Below are 12,617 nucleotides of genomic sequence, written 5' to 3' on the forward strand. Positions count from 1 at the left end.
TTTGAAACAGAGAACTGCACATTATGACTATCAAAAAAATTAGTGGACATGAAAGCAGTATAAATACTTGCACCGAACTGTATGATTTGTTGAGCCAAGTGTCGAGTCTGATATGGCATCTTTATGCTTTCAGAGAAGCGCATCTCTGAAATTCACAGTTTTGAACCAAAAGAGACACATCTAGAAAATGATTACATGAGTGGTTCCAGTGTCATGTACGTCAACATGGTAAGCATGTCTTCTTTTCTGATTCTAAGTTAGTTGTAAAAGTATTCCATGCTACTATTTGTTGACCAGAATTGGCTACCAGGTTGGAGATTTGGGATCGGATGCTGCGCCAAGAGCGAGGGACCAAGGTGCTGAACTAACAGCAGGGGGAGGGTGATTCTTCAGGTATCAACATAGCTGTTGACTAGAGAATTTAGTTAACCGTTTGCTTTACTTGAAGCTCCAAATTGTAGTTATTTTATTCGTTCACTAATTTGGTATAATCCTAATCTAGGAGGATTATGATTGTATGATATGAGATCCTAACATTTAGCAATAATAAAAGTCTGACACTGAATGGTTCTTTTCGGAAGTACAGTTGTAAGATCTATGATTCTATCTTCGACCTTTAACTGGACAGTACTAATTGGACATATAATTGATTATTTATGCACAACAAGATATTCTGTTTGTTTTAGTTTTTCAATCAGATTCATCTAGCCCTTTGTTGACTTTCTAATTGTTCCACGCTCTACCTCTGAAACTCAGAAATCAGAGAAAGGTCATTCACATATCCCTATCTCTGACGAAAATTTGCTAGCGAGGAAGAGGACCAGAATGTTTTTTCTATTGTTGGGGATATACATAATACATATAGATAAATTTAGACCATTTATAACCGAGATTTCTTGCCAAAAATATTAAATCTGTCCAGCAGTGGGCACTGTCAAGGTAATAACAGGAATTTGCTGAACCTAATTGAAAGAAAGAGGGATGGTAATCCGATTGAGAACATTCTCTAACTAAAATAGACTTACGAACAATCAACAAAATCAAATTGTTTGATTAAAATACTGATTTAAGAATTTGGCGAATCTATAATTCTCTACATAATCACTTGGTGCATTATTAGACCACTTGGGGACAATATCATCAATTTCTTGCATACTGCAATAATGCAAGTTTAAAAAGCCAGTTTCTTATGTTTCTTATTATCTCTGTGTTCAGCTAACTGCCAAGAATCATATAAGGATGCATCTAATGAGGTAGATTTTGTTTATGCATTTTTTAAGTGTAGGGATGCTGTATCTGATTAACAAAACATTGTTCAACCTTCTATGAGTCCACCTAGGGAGCTGCACAAATTTGGAACAACTTCCAGAACAGGCATCCAAGCATTTTGGTCTGCTACCAGTAAGCTGCCAGAGCAAGATAGCTGGGAGTCTGGGATGTCGAGTCGTCGAGCCGGCCAATGCCAAGTTCGCCGGCGGAAGGAGAACATCTGTCAAGCCGTCCGTCGCCTGAGGCGGCTATGTTGGAAATATGCCCTAGAGGCAATAATAAAAGCATTATTATTATATTTCCTTGTTCATGATAATTGTCTTTATTCATGCTATAATTGTGTTATTCGGAAATCGTAATACATGTGTGAATAACAGACACCAACATGTCCCTAGTGAGCCTCTAGTTGACTAGCTCGTTGATCAACAGATAGTCATGGTTTCCTGACTATGGACACTGGATGTCATTGATAACGAGATCACATCATTGGGAGAATGATGTGATGGACAAGACCCAATCCTAAACATAGCACAAGATCGTATAGTTCGTTTGCTAGAGTTTTCCAATGTCGAAGTATCTTTTCCTTAGACCATGAGATCGTGTAACTCCCGGATACCGTAGGAGTGCTTTGGGTATGCCAAACGTCACAACGTAACTGGGTGACTATAAAGGTAGACTACGGGTATCTCCGAAAGTGTCTGTTGAGTGACATGGATCAAGACTGGGATTTATCACTCCGTATGAGTGAGAGGTATCACTGGGCCCACTCGGTAATGCATCATCATAATGAGCTCAGAGTGACCAAGTGTCTGGTCACGGGATCATGCATTACGGTACGAGTAAAGTGACTTGCCGGTAACGAGATTGAACGAGGTATTGGGATACCGACGATCGAATCTCGGGCAAGTAACATATCGATAGACAAAGGGAATTGCGTACGGGATTGATTAAATCCTCGACATCGTGGTTCATCCGATGAGATCATCGTGGAGCATGTGGGAGCCAACATGGGTATCCAGATCCCGCTGTTGGTTATTGACCGGAGAGTCGTCTCGGTCATGTCTACTTGTCTCCCGAACCCGTAGGGTCTACACACTTAAGGTTCGGTGACGCTAGGGTTATGAAGATATGTATATGCAGAAACCCGAATGTTGTTCGGAGTCCCGGATGAGATCCCGGACGTCACGAGGAGTTCCAGAATGGTCCAGAGGTAAAGAATTATATATAGGAAGTGTTATTTCGGGCATCGGGACAAGTTTCGGGGTTATCGGTATTGTACCGGGACCACCGGAAGGGTCCCGAGGGTCCACCGGGTGGGGCCACCTGTCCCGGGGGGCCACATGGGCTGTAGGGGGTGCGCCTTGGCCTAGATGGGCCAAGGGCACCAGCCCCTATAGGCCCATGCGCCTAGGGTTTCCACCATGGAAGAGTCCATGTGGTGGAAGGCACCCCTAGGTGCCTTGGGGGGGAGGGAAACCTCCCCTTGGCCGCCGCCCCCCCTAGTAGATCTCATCTACTAGGGCCGGCGCCCCCCTGGCACCCCTATATATAGTGGGGGGGAGAGGAGGGATTTCACACCAGCCCCTGGCGCCTCCATCTCCCCCCGTTACGTCTCTCCCTCGTAGTGTCGGCGAAGCCCTGCTGCTGTGACGCCCTGCATCCACCACCACGCCGTCGTGCTGCTGGATCTTCATCAACCTCTCCTCCCCCCTTGCTGGATCAAGAAGGAGGAGACGTCTCCCGTCCCGTACGTGTGTTGAACGCGGAGGTGCCGTCCGTTCGGCGCTGGTCATCGGTGATTTGGATCACGTCGAGTACGACTACATCATCACCGTTCTTTTGAACGCTTCCGTGCGCGATCTACAAAGGTATGTAGATGCATCTAATCACTCGTTGCTAGATGAACTCCTAGATGATCTTGGTGAAACGAGTAGGAAATTTTTTGTTTTCAACAACGTTCCCCAACAGTGGCATCATGAGCTAGGTCTATGCGTAGTTCTTCTTGCGCGAGTAGAACACAATTTGTTGTGGGCGTAGATTTGTCAACTTTCTTGCCGTTACTAGTCCTTTCTTGCTTCAGCGGTATTGTGGGATGAAGCGGCCCGGACCAACCTTACGAGACCGGTTCCACCGACTAACATGCACTAGTTGCATAAGGTGGCTGGCGGGTGTCTGTCTCTCCCACTTTAGTTGGAGCGGAATCGATGAACAGGGTCCTTATGAAGGGTAAATAGAAGTTGACAAATCACGTTGTGGCTTTAACGTAGGTAAGAAAACGTTCTTGCTAGAACCCTAATTCAGCCACGTAAAACTTGCAACAACAATTAGAGGACGTCTAACTTGGTTTTGCAGCAAGTGGTATGTGATATGATATGGCCAAAGTTGTGATGAATGATGAATGATCTATATGTGATGTATGAGATGTTCATGCTATTGTAATAGGATTCACGACTTGCATGTCGATGAGTATGACAACCGGCAGGAGCCATAGGAGTTGTCTTTATTCTTTTATATGACCTGCGTGTCATCAAGAAACGCCATGTAAATTACTTTACTTTATCGCTAAACGCGTTAGCCATAGTAGTAGAAGTAATAGTTGGCGAGCAACTTCATGGAGACACGATGATGGAGATCATGATGATGGAGATCATGGTGTCAAGCCGGTGACAAGATGATCATGGAGCCCCAAGATGGAGATCAAAGGAGCTATGTGATATTGGCCATATCATGTCACGTTTATTATTTGATTGCATGTGATGTTTATCATGTTTTGCATCTTGTTTACTTAGAACGACGGTAGTAAATAAGATGATCCCTCACAATAATTTTAAGAAGTGTTCCCCCTAACTGTGCACCGTTGCGACAGTTCGCTGTTTCAAAACACCACGTGATGATCGGGTGTTTTATTCAGACGTTCACATACAACGGGTGTAAGACAGATTTACACATGCAAACACTTAGGTTGACTTGATGAGCCTAGCATGTACAGACATGGCCTCGGAACACAAAAGACCGAAAGGTCGAGCATGAGTCATATAGAAGATACGATCAACATGAAGATGTTCACCGATGTTGACTAGTCCGTCTCACGTGATGATCGGACACAGTCTAGTTTAACTCGGATCATGTAATACTTAGATGACTAGAGGGATGTCTAATCTAAGTGGGAGTTCACTAATAATTTGATTAGTTGAACTTAATTATCATGAACTTAGTCTAAATATTTTACAATATGTCTTGTAGATCAAATGGCCAACGTAGTCCTCAACTTCAACACGTTCCTAGAGAAAACTAAGCTGAAAGACGATGGCAGCAACTATACGGACTGGGTCCGGAACCTGAGGATCATCCTCATAGCTGCCAAGAAAGATTATGTCCTACAAGCACCGCTTGGTGACGCGCCCGTTCTCCCTGCAGAACAAGATGTTATGAACGCTTGGCAGGCACGTTCCGATGACTACTCCCTCGTTCAGTGCGGCATGCTTTACAGCCTAGAGCCGGGGCTCCAAAAGCGTTTTGAGAGACATGGAGCATATGAGATGTTCGAAGAGCTGAAAATGGTTTTCCAAGCTCATGCCCGGGTCGAGAGATATGAAGTCTCCGACAAATTCTTCAGCTGTAAGATGGAGGAAAACAGTTCTGTCAGTGAGCATATACTCACTATGTCTGGGTTGCATAACCGCTTGACTCAGCTGGGAGTTAATCTCCCGGATGATGCGGTCATTGACAGAATCCTCCAGTCGCTTCCACCAAGCTACAAGAGCTTTGTGATGAACTTCAATATGCAGGGGATGGAAAAGACCATTCCTGAAGTATTTGCTATGCTGAAATCAGCAGAGGTAGAAGTCAGGAAGGAACATCAAGTGTTGATGGTCAATAAAACCACTAAGTTCAAGAAAGGCAAGGGTAAAAAGAACTTCAAGAAGGACGGCAAGGAGGTTGCCGCGCCCGGCAAGCAAGCTGCCGGGAAGAAGCCAAAGAATGGACCCAAGCCCGAGACTGAGTGCTTTTATTGCAAGGGAAGCGGTCACTGGAAGCGGAACTGCCCTAAGTACTTAGCGGATAAGAAGGCCGGCAAAACAAAAGGTATATGTGATATACATGTAATTGATGTGTACCTTACTAGTGCCCGTAGTAGCTTCTGGGTATTTGATACCGGTGCAGTTGCTCACATTTGTAACTCAAAGCAGGGGCTGCGGAATAAGCGGAAACTGGCAAAGGACGAGGTGACGATGCACGTCGGGAATGGTTCCAAGGTCAATGTGATCGCCGTCGGCATGCTACCTCTGCATCTCCCTTCGGGATTAGTTTTAAACCTTAATAATTGTTATTTAGTGCCAGCTTTGAGCATGAACATTGTATCGGGATCTCGTTTAATTCGAGATGGCTACTCTTTTAAATCTGAGAATAATGGTTGTTCCATTTTTATGAGAGATATGTTTTATGGTCATGCTCCTATGGTAAATGGTTTATTCTTTATGAATCTCGAACGTGATACTACACATGTTCATAATGTGAGTACCAAAAGAAGTAAGGTTGATAATGATAGTCCCACATACTTGTGGCACTGCCGCCTTGGTCACATAGGTGTCAAACGCATGAAGAAGCTCCATGCTGATGGACTTTTAGAGTCTCTTGATTATGAATCATTTGACACGTGCAAACCATTCCTTATGGGTAAAATGACCAAGACTCCGTTCTCAGGAACAATGGAGCGAGCAACCGACTTATTGAAAATCATACATACTGATGTGTGCGGTCCGATGAGTGTTGAGGCTCGCGGTGGCTATCGTTATGTTCTCACCCTCACTGATGATTTAAGTAGGTATGGGTATATCTACTTAATGAAACACAAGTCTGTAACCTTTGAAAAGTTCAAGGAATTTCAGAGTGAGGTTGAAAATCAACGTGACAGGAAAATCAAGTTTCTACGATCAGATCGTGGAGGAGAATACTTGAGTCACGAGTTTGGCACACACTTAAGAAAATGTGGAATAGTTTCACAACTCACGCCGCCTGGAACACCTCAGCGCAATGGTGTGTCCGAACGTCGTAATCGCACTCTATTAGATATGGTGCGATCTATGATGTCTCTTACCGATTTACCGCTTTCCTTTTGGGGCTATGCTTTAGAGACTGCCGCGTTCACTTTAAATAGGGCTCTGTCGAAATCCGTTGAGACGACACCGTATGAATTATGGTTTGGGAAGAAACCTAAGCTGTCGTTTCTAAAAGTTTGGGGATGCGATGCTTATGTCAAGAAACTTCAACCTGAAAAGCTCGAACCCAAGTCGGAAAAATGCGTCTTCATAGGATACCCAAAAGAAACTATTGGGTACACCTTCTACCTCAGATCCGAAGGCAAGATCTTTGTTGCCAAGAATGGGTCCTTTCTGGAGAAAGAGTTTCTCTCGAAAGAAGTAAGTGGGAGGAAAATAGAGCTTGATGAAGTATTACCTCTTGAACCGGAAAATGGCGCAACTCAAGAAAATGTTCCTGAGGTGCCTGCACCGACTAAAGAGGAAGTTAATGATCAAGATACTTCTGATCAAGCCCCTACTGAAATTCGAAGGTCCACAAGGACATGTTCCGCACCAGAGTGGTACGGCAACCCTGTCTTGGAAATCATGCTGTTAGACAACGGTGAACCTTCGAACTATGAAGAAGCGATGGCGGGCCCGGATTCCGACAAATGGCTAGAAGCCATGAAATCCGAGATAGGATCCATGTATGAAAACAAAGTATGGACTTTGACTGACTTGCCCATTGAGCGGCGAGCCATAGAAAATAAATGGATCTTTAAGAAGAAGACAGACGCGGATGGTAATGTGACCATCTATAAAGCTCGACTTGTCGTTAAGGGTTATCGACAAGTTCAAGGGGTTGACTACGATGAGACTTTCTCACCGGTAGCGAAGCTGAAGTCCATCCGAATCATGTTAGCAATTGCCGCATTCTATGATTACGAAATATGGCAAATGGATGTCAAAACGGCATTCCTTAATGGTTTCCTTAAGGAAGAATTGTATATGATACAGCCGGAAGGTTTTGTCGATCCTAAGAATGCTGACAAAGTGTGCAAGCTCCAACGCTCGATTTATGGGCTGGTGCAAGCATCTCGGAGTTGGAACATTCGCTTTGATGAGATGATCAAAGCGTTTGGGTTTACACAGACTTATGGAGAAGCCTGCATTTACAAGAAAGTGAGTGGGAGCTCTGTAGCATTTCTCATATTATATGTAGATGACATACTTTTGATGGGAAATGATATAGAACTCTTGGACAGCATCAAGGCCTACTTGAATAAAAGTTTTTCAATGAAGGACCTTGGAGAAGCTGCTTATATATTAGGCATCAAAATCTATAGAGATAGATCGAGACGCCTCATAGGTCTTTCACAAAGCACATACCTTGATAAGATATTGAAGAAGTTCAATATGGATCAATCCAAGAAGGGGTTCTTGCCTGTGTTGCAAGGTATGAAATTGAGCTCAGCTCAATGTCCGACCACGGCAGAAGATATAGAAGAGATGAGCGTCATCCCCTATGCCTCAGCCATAGGTTCTATTATGTATGTCATGCTGTGTACCAGACCTGATGTTAACCTTGCCGTCAGTTTGGTAGGAAGGTACCAAAGTAATCCCGGCAAGGAACACTGGACAGCGGTCAAGAATATCCTGAAGTACCTGAAAAGGACTAAGGAAATGTTTCTCGTTTATGGAGGTGACGAAGAGCTCGTCGTAAAGGGTTACGTCGACGCTAGCTTCGACACAGATCTGGATGACTCTAAGTCACAAACCGGATACGTGTATATTTTGAATGGTGGGGCAGTAAGCTGGTGCAGTTGCAAGCAAAGCGTCGTGGCGGGATCTACATGTGAAGCGGAGTACATGGCAGCCTCGGAGGCAGCACATGAAGCAATATGGGTGAAGGAGTTCATCACCGACCTAGGTGTCATACCCAATGCGTCGGGGCCGATCAAGCTCTTCTGTGACAACACTGGAGCTATTGCACTTGCCAAGGAGCCCAGGTTTCACAAGAAGACAAGGCACATCAAGCGTCGCTTCAACTCCATTCGTGAAAATGTTCAAGATGGAGACATAGAGATTTGTAAAGTACATACGGGCCTGAATGTAGCAGATCCGTTGACTAAACCTCTCCCTAGAGCAAAACATGATCAACACCAGAATTCCATGGGTGTTCGATTCATCACAATGTAACTAGATTATTGACTCTAGTGCAAGTGGGAGACTGTTGGAAATATGCCCTAGAGGCAATAATAAAAGCATTATTATTATATTTCCTTGTTCATGATAATTGTCTTTATTCATGCTATAATTGTGTTATCCGGAAATCGTAATACATGTGTGAATAACAGACACCAACATGTCCCTAGTGAGCCTCTAGTTGACTAGCTCGTTGATCAACAGATAGTCATGGTTTCCTGACTATGGACACTGGATGTCATTGATAACGAGATCACATCATTGGGAGAATGATGTGATGGACAAGACCCAATCCTAAACATAGCACAAGATCGTATAGTTCGTTTGCTAGAGTTTTCCAATGTCGAAGTATCTTTTCCTTAGACCATGAGATCGTGTAACTCCCGGATACCGTAGGAGTGCTTTGGGTATGCCAAACGTCACAACGTAACTGGGTGACTATAAAGGTAGACTACGGGTATCTCCGAAAGTGTCTGTTGGGTGACATGGATCAAGACTGGGATTTGTCACTCCGTATGACGGAGAGGTATCACTGGGCCCACTCGGTAATGCATCATCATAATGAGCTCAGAGTGACCAAGTGTCTGGTCACGGGATCATGCATTACGGTACGAGTAAAGTGACTTGCCGGTAACGAGATTGAACGAGGTATTGGGATACCGACGATCGAATCTCGGGCAAGTAACATATCGATAGACAAAGGGAATTGCGTACGGGATTGATTAAATCCTTGACATCGTGGTTCATCCGATGAGATCATCGTGGAGCATGTGGGAGCCAACATGGGTATCCAGATCCCGCTGTTGGTTATTGACCGGAGAGTTGTCTCGGTCATGTCTGCTTGTCTCCCGAACCCGTAGGGTCTACACACTTAAGGTTCGGTGACGCTAGGGTTATGAAGATATGTATATGCAGAAACCCGAATGTTGTTCGGAGTCCCGGATGAGATCCCGGACGTCACGAGGAGTTCCGGAATGGTCCGGAGGTAAAGAATTATATATAGGAAGTGTTATTTCGGGCATCGGGACAAGTTTCGGGGTTATCGGTATTGTACCGGGACCACCGGAAGGGTCCCGGGGGTCCACCGGGTGGGGCCACCTGTCCCGGGGGGCAACATGGGCTGTAGGGGGTGCGCCTTGGCCTAGATGGGCCAAGGGCACCAGCCCCTATAGGCCCATGCGCCTAGGGTTTCCACCATGGAAGAGTCCATGTGGTGGAAGGCACCCCTAGGTGCCTTGGGGGGGAGGGAAACCTCCCCTTGGCCGCCGCCCCCCTAGTAGATCTCATCTACTAGGGCCGGCGCCCCCCCTGGCACCCCTATATATAGTGGGGGGAGAGGAGGGATTTCACACCAGCCCCTGGCGCCTCCATCTCCCCCCGTTACGTCTCTCCCTCGTAGTCTCGGTGAAGCCCTGCTGCTGTGACGCCCTGCATCCACCACCACGCCGTCGTGCTGCTGGATCTTCATCAACCTCTCCTCCCCCCTTGCTGGATTAAGAAGGAGGAGACGTCTTCCGTCCCGTACGTGTGTTGAACGCGGAGGTGCCGTCCGTTCGACGCTGGTCATCGGTGATTTGGATCACGTCGAGTACGACTACATCATCACCGTTCTTTTGAACGCTTCCGTGCGCGATCTACAAAGGTATGTAGATGCATCTAATCACTCGTTGCTAGATGAACTCCTAGATGATCTTGGTGAAACGAGTAGGAATTTTTTTGTTTTCAACAACGTTCCCCAACAGGCTACACCAGAGGTATGTCTCCTCTTGAAAGTTAATCGCCTGAGATGTCCATTGCCTGAGCCGTCCATCGCCTGAGCCCCTGTTTCAGTTTATTTTTTCCACCTCGCTGCTCAACAGGTCCGTGGTTTACTACTCCTTTGCTCTTGCTGGTGACCGGCCTCCAGAGTAGCACTTGCTTGAGATCTGATCTAGAACTGAATTGTGCCCTGCTTTGCTGTGGTCGTATGCTCTGTGTCCACCGATGAGTTTCAGATACAGATTAGGACCAAAATTGGAGTAGGTTCAGTCACGCAAATGTTGTATCACTTTGTCATGGGTATTGTGCTGCTGAATTGCTTGTTGGACTGTTCAAACTAAAGTCGTCCAGTCAGTTTGCTACAATGTTCATTTGTTTACTTTGGAAGTTCTGTAGAATTTGGGCCTGATCGCTTTCGAATTTGTCTGTGGTTTGAGATTAATCTTTCCGAGATGTTAGAGAGTGGGTCCATTGATGGATCTGCCCATCAGTGTGCAGAGGATCTTCTAATTCCTGCAACTAATCTTGATTCATGGATATTGTGTTTGCTCTGTGGCGCACTATGTTTCAGTTTATTTTTTCTGAAAAATTGGCGCTACTTCTGATTGCTCACAATTTAAGTTTTGCTGATATACACTGGAGGCATTAAACCAACAACTTTCTCTGTTTTTTTATGCGTGCTGCTACAAATACAAGCACACGGCTTACAAACACACGGCTTCCGCTGGCTTGGCTAGCTTTGTACGTCCACTTTGCGCTACAAGTCGCCTTTCTACGCTGTCTTACAATCTCCTAGTACAGACTGTGCTCCACCTGAGGTACGCCCGATCTCATGCCAAGCTAATTACGGTTCTGTCGTTTTGAAAAAGGCATGAACTTTCCTTTGTGCCTGCAACCATAGGTTCCATCATCATTACCTTGCCTGTATATGGACAACTTGCACTCTTAGGACTGATAGATGTGAAATTATTAGATCTTTGCATCAATTACAGGAACAACACAATGTAAGATATGCAAGTTTATCGAGAGGAATGCAAAGAAAAAAAAACACATGTATGATTTATTTGGCATCACCAGCTTTTGTGTTTTCAGTGTACATCTTAGCCTATGTAACTGCAAGTTGAATAAAGTGTGCTCTCTTTCTTTAGAATACTTTCTTTAATAAATGTAGAACATAGAAGCCTGATCTTAATAAGCGAGACCTCAAGCTGTTCTTTCAAGATAGATTCAGATCAAACCTTTTCAAAGTAAAGATCCCTCGGCCAGAGACTTAAGTTACTCCCGTGAGTACATACTAAGCTTTAGTAGAAAAACTTGTTGATTGACTGGAATCAACGAAATTTCGATGCAACCAACTACAACAAGTGGCAGCATGAACTAGCTATGAGCAATATTTATAGGGTACTACTAGCAACCGCCAAGGAATCCGTCACAAAAACATGTCAGGCAGCTAGGCATGCGAGTGAGATGTGTGTCGGTAACATTGGATGTTTGTGTGTAAATGTAAATCAAGAAAAATGGTTCTTGGTATCTAGAGAAGAAATACACACACACACACAGAGTAATTCATAGTGGATATAAAAATACCTATTAATGTTGTACGTGAGTTGACTCGACATGCAGCAAGATCTTCTGATTTGTTCTCTGAAGGTGGCCTCAGAGTATAGCGTTGCATATTCTTGAGGCAATTGTGATTCTCTGTTTTGTTAGGACTAAGATGCTTGAACATGTAAGCAGTACACTATCGAGCAATAGAGATCTTTCTCATGCTGACTACATGCTGCCATTTGGGCCATACACATTGTTTAGTAACTAATCAAAAAGTGTCAAAGGCTAGCTACCAAAGCAAATTTGAATCTGCTAACTATACTACTACTGCCACAACTAACCAAGGTTGGAGCATAAGAAAGAAAGGAGGGGTTGCCAATTTGAACGCTAAGGACAAGCTTCCATACAGCGGCTGCACGTCCACCAACCGCCATGGTTGGAGCCTATGGGAGGAAGGGTGGAAGGGAACAGGGAGGAAGCAGGAGCCGCCCAAGGTCTTGTTCATATGGCGGCGCAGGCGGAAGACATAACGGCGCGGCCACCGGAAGCGTTATTCTTTCTACCCTTGTCTTCCGAGAACAAGGGGGACAAGGGAGGCGGCGGCGGCAGTGGGGAAGAAGAATGGGGAACGGGAAGAAAGATTGAGTTCGTGCGTGGTGTGTGTGTGTGTGAATAAAAGTATTTCAATGGGCTAAGCCCAAAAATCAGTTCAAAATAAATTACAAATGAAATATAATATTTCAAAAAATGTTCGTCACCATAAAAAAGAGAATTAACTCCAATTTCTTAAAAAACACCTTCTCAAAATTAAAAAAT

The 12,617-nt window shown here is 44.8% G+C and overlaps 1 long non-coding RNA gene across 1 annotated transcript; it reads left to right on the forward strand.

Annotated features, from left to right (window-relative positions):
- Positions 1-1,508, forward strand: LOC123040812 (uncharacterized). The gene is made up of 3 exons (XR_006418265.1): positions 1-228; positions 311-393; positions 1,340-1,508. It is a non-coding gene; the product is annotated as an uncharacterized lncRNA (long non-coding RNA).
- The last annotated feature ends 11,109 nt before the right edge of the window (positions 1,509-12,617 follow it).

The sequence above is a fragment of the Triticum aestivum genome, chromosome 2B, assembly GCF_018294505.1.
Source record: "Triticum aestivum cultivar Chinese Spring chromosome 2B, IWGSC CS RefSeq v2.1, whole genome shotgun sequence".
In the NCBI taxonomy this organism is placed as follows: Eukaryota; Viridiplantae; Streptophyta; class Magnoliopsida; order Poales; family Poaceae; genus Triticum; species Triticum aestivum.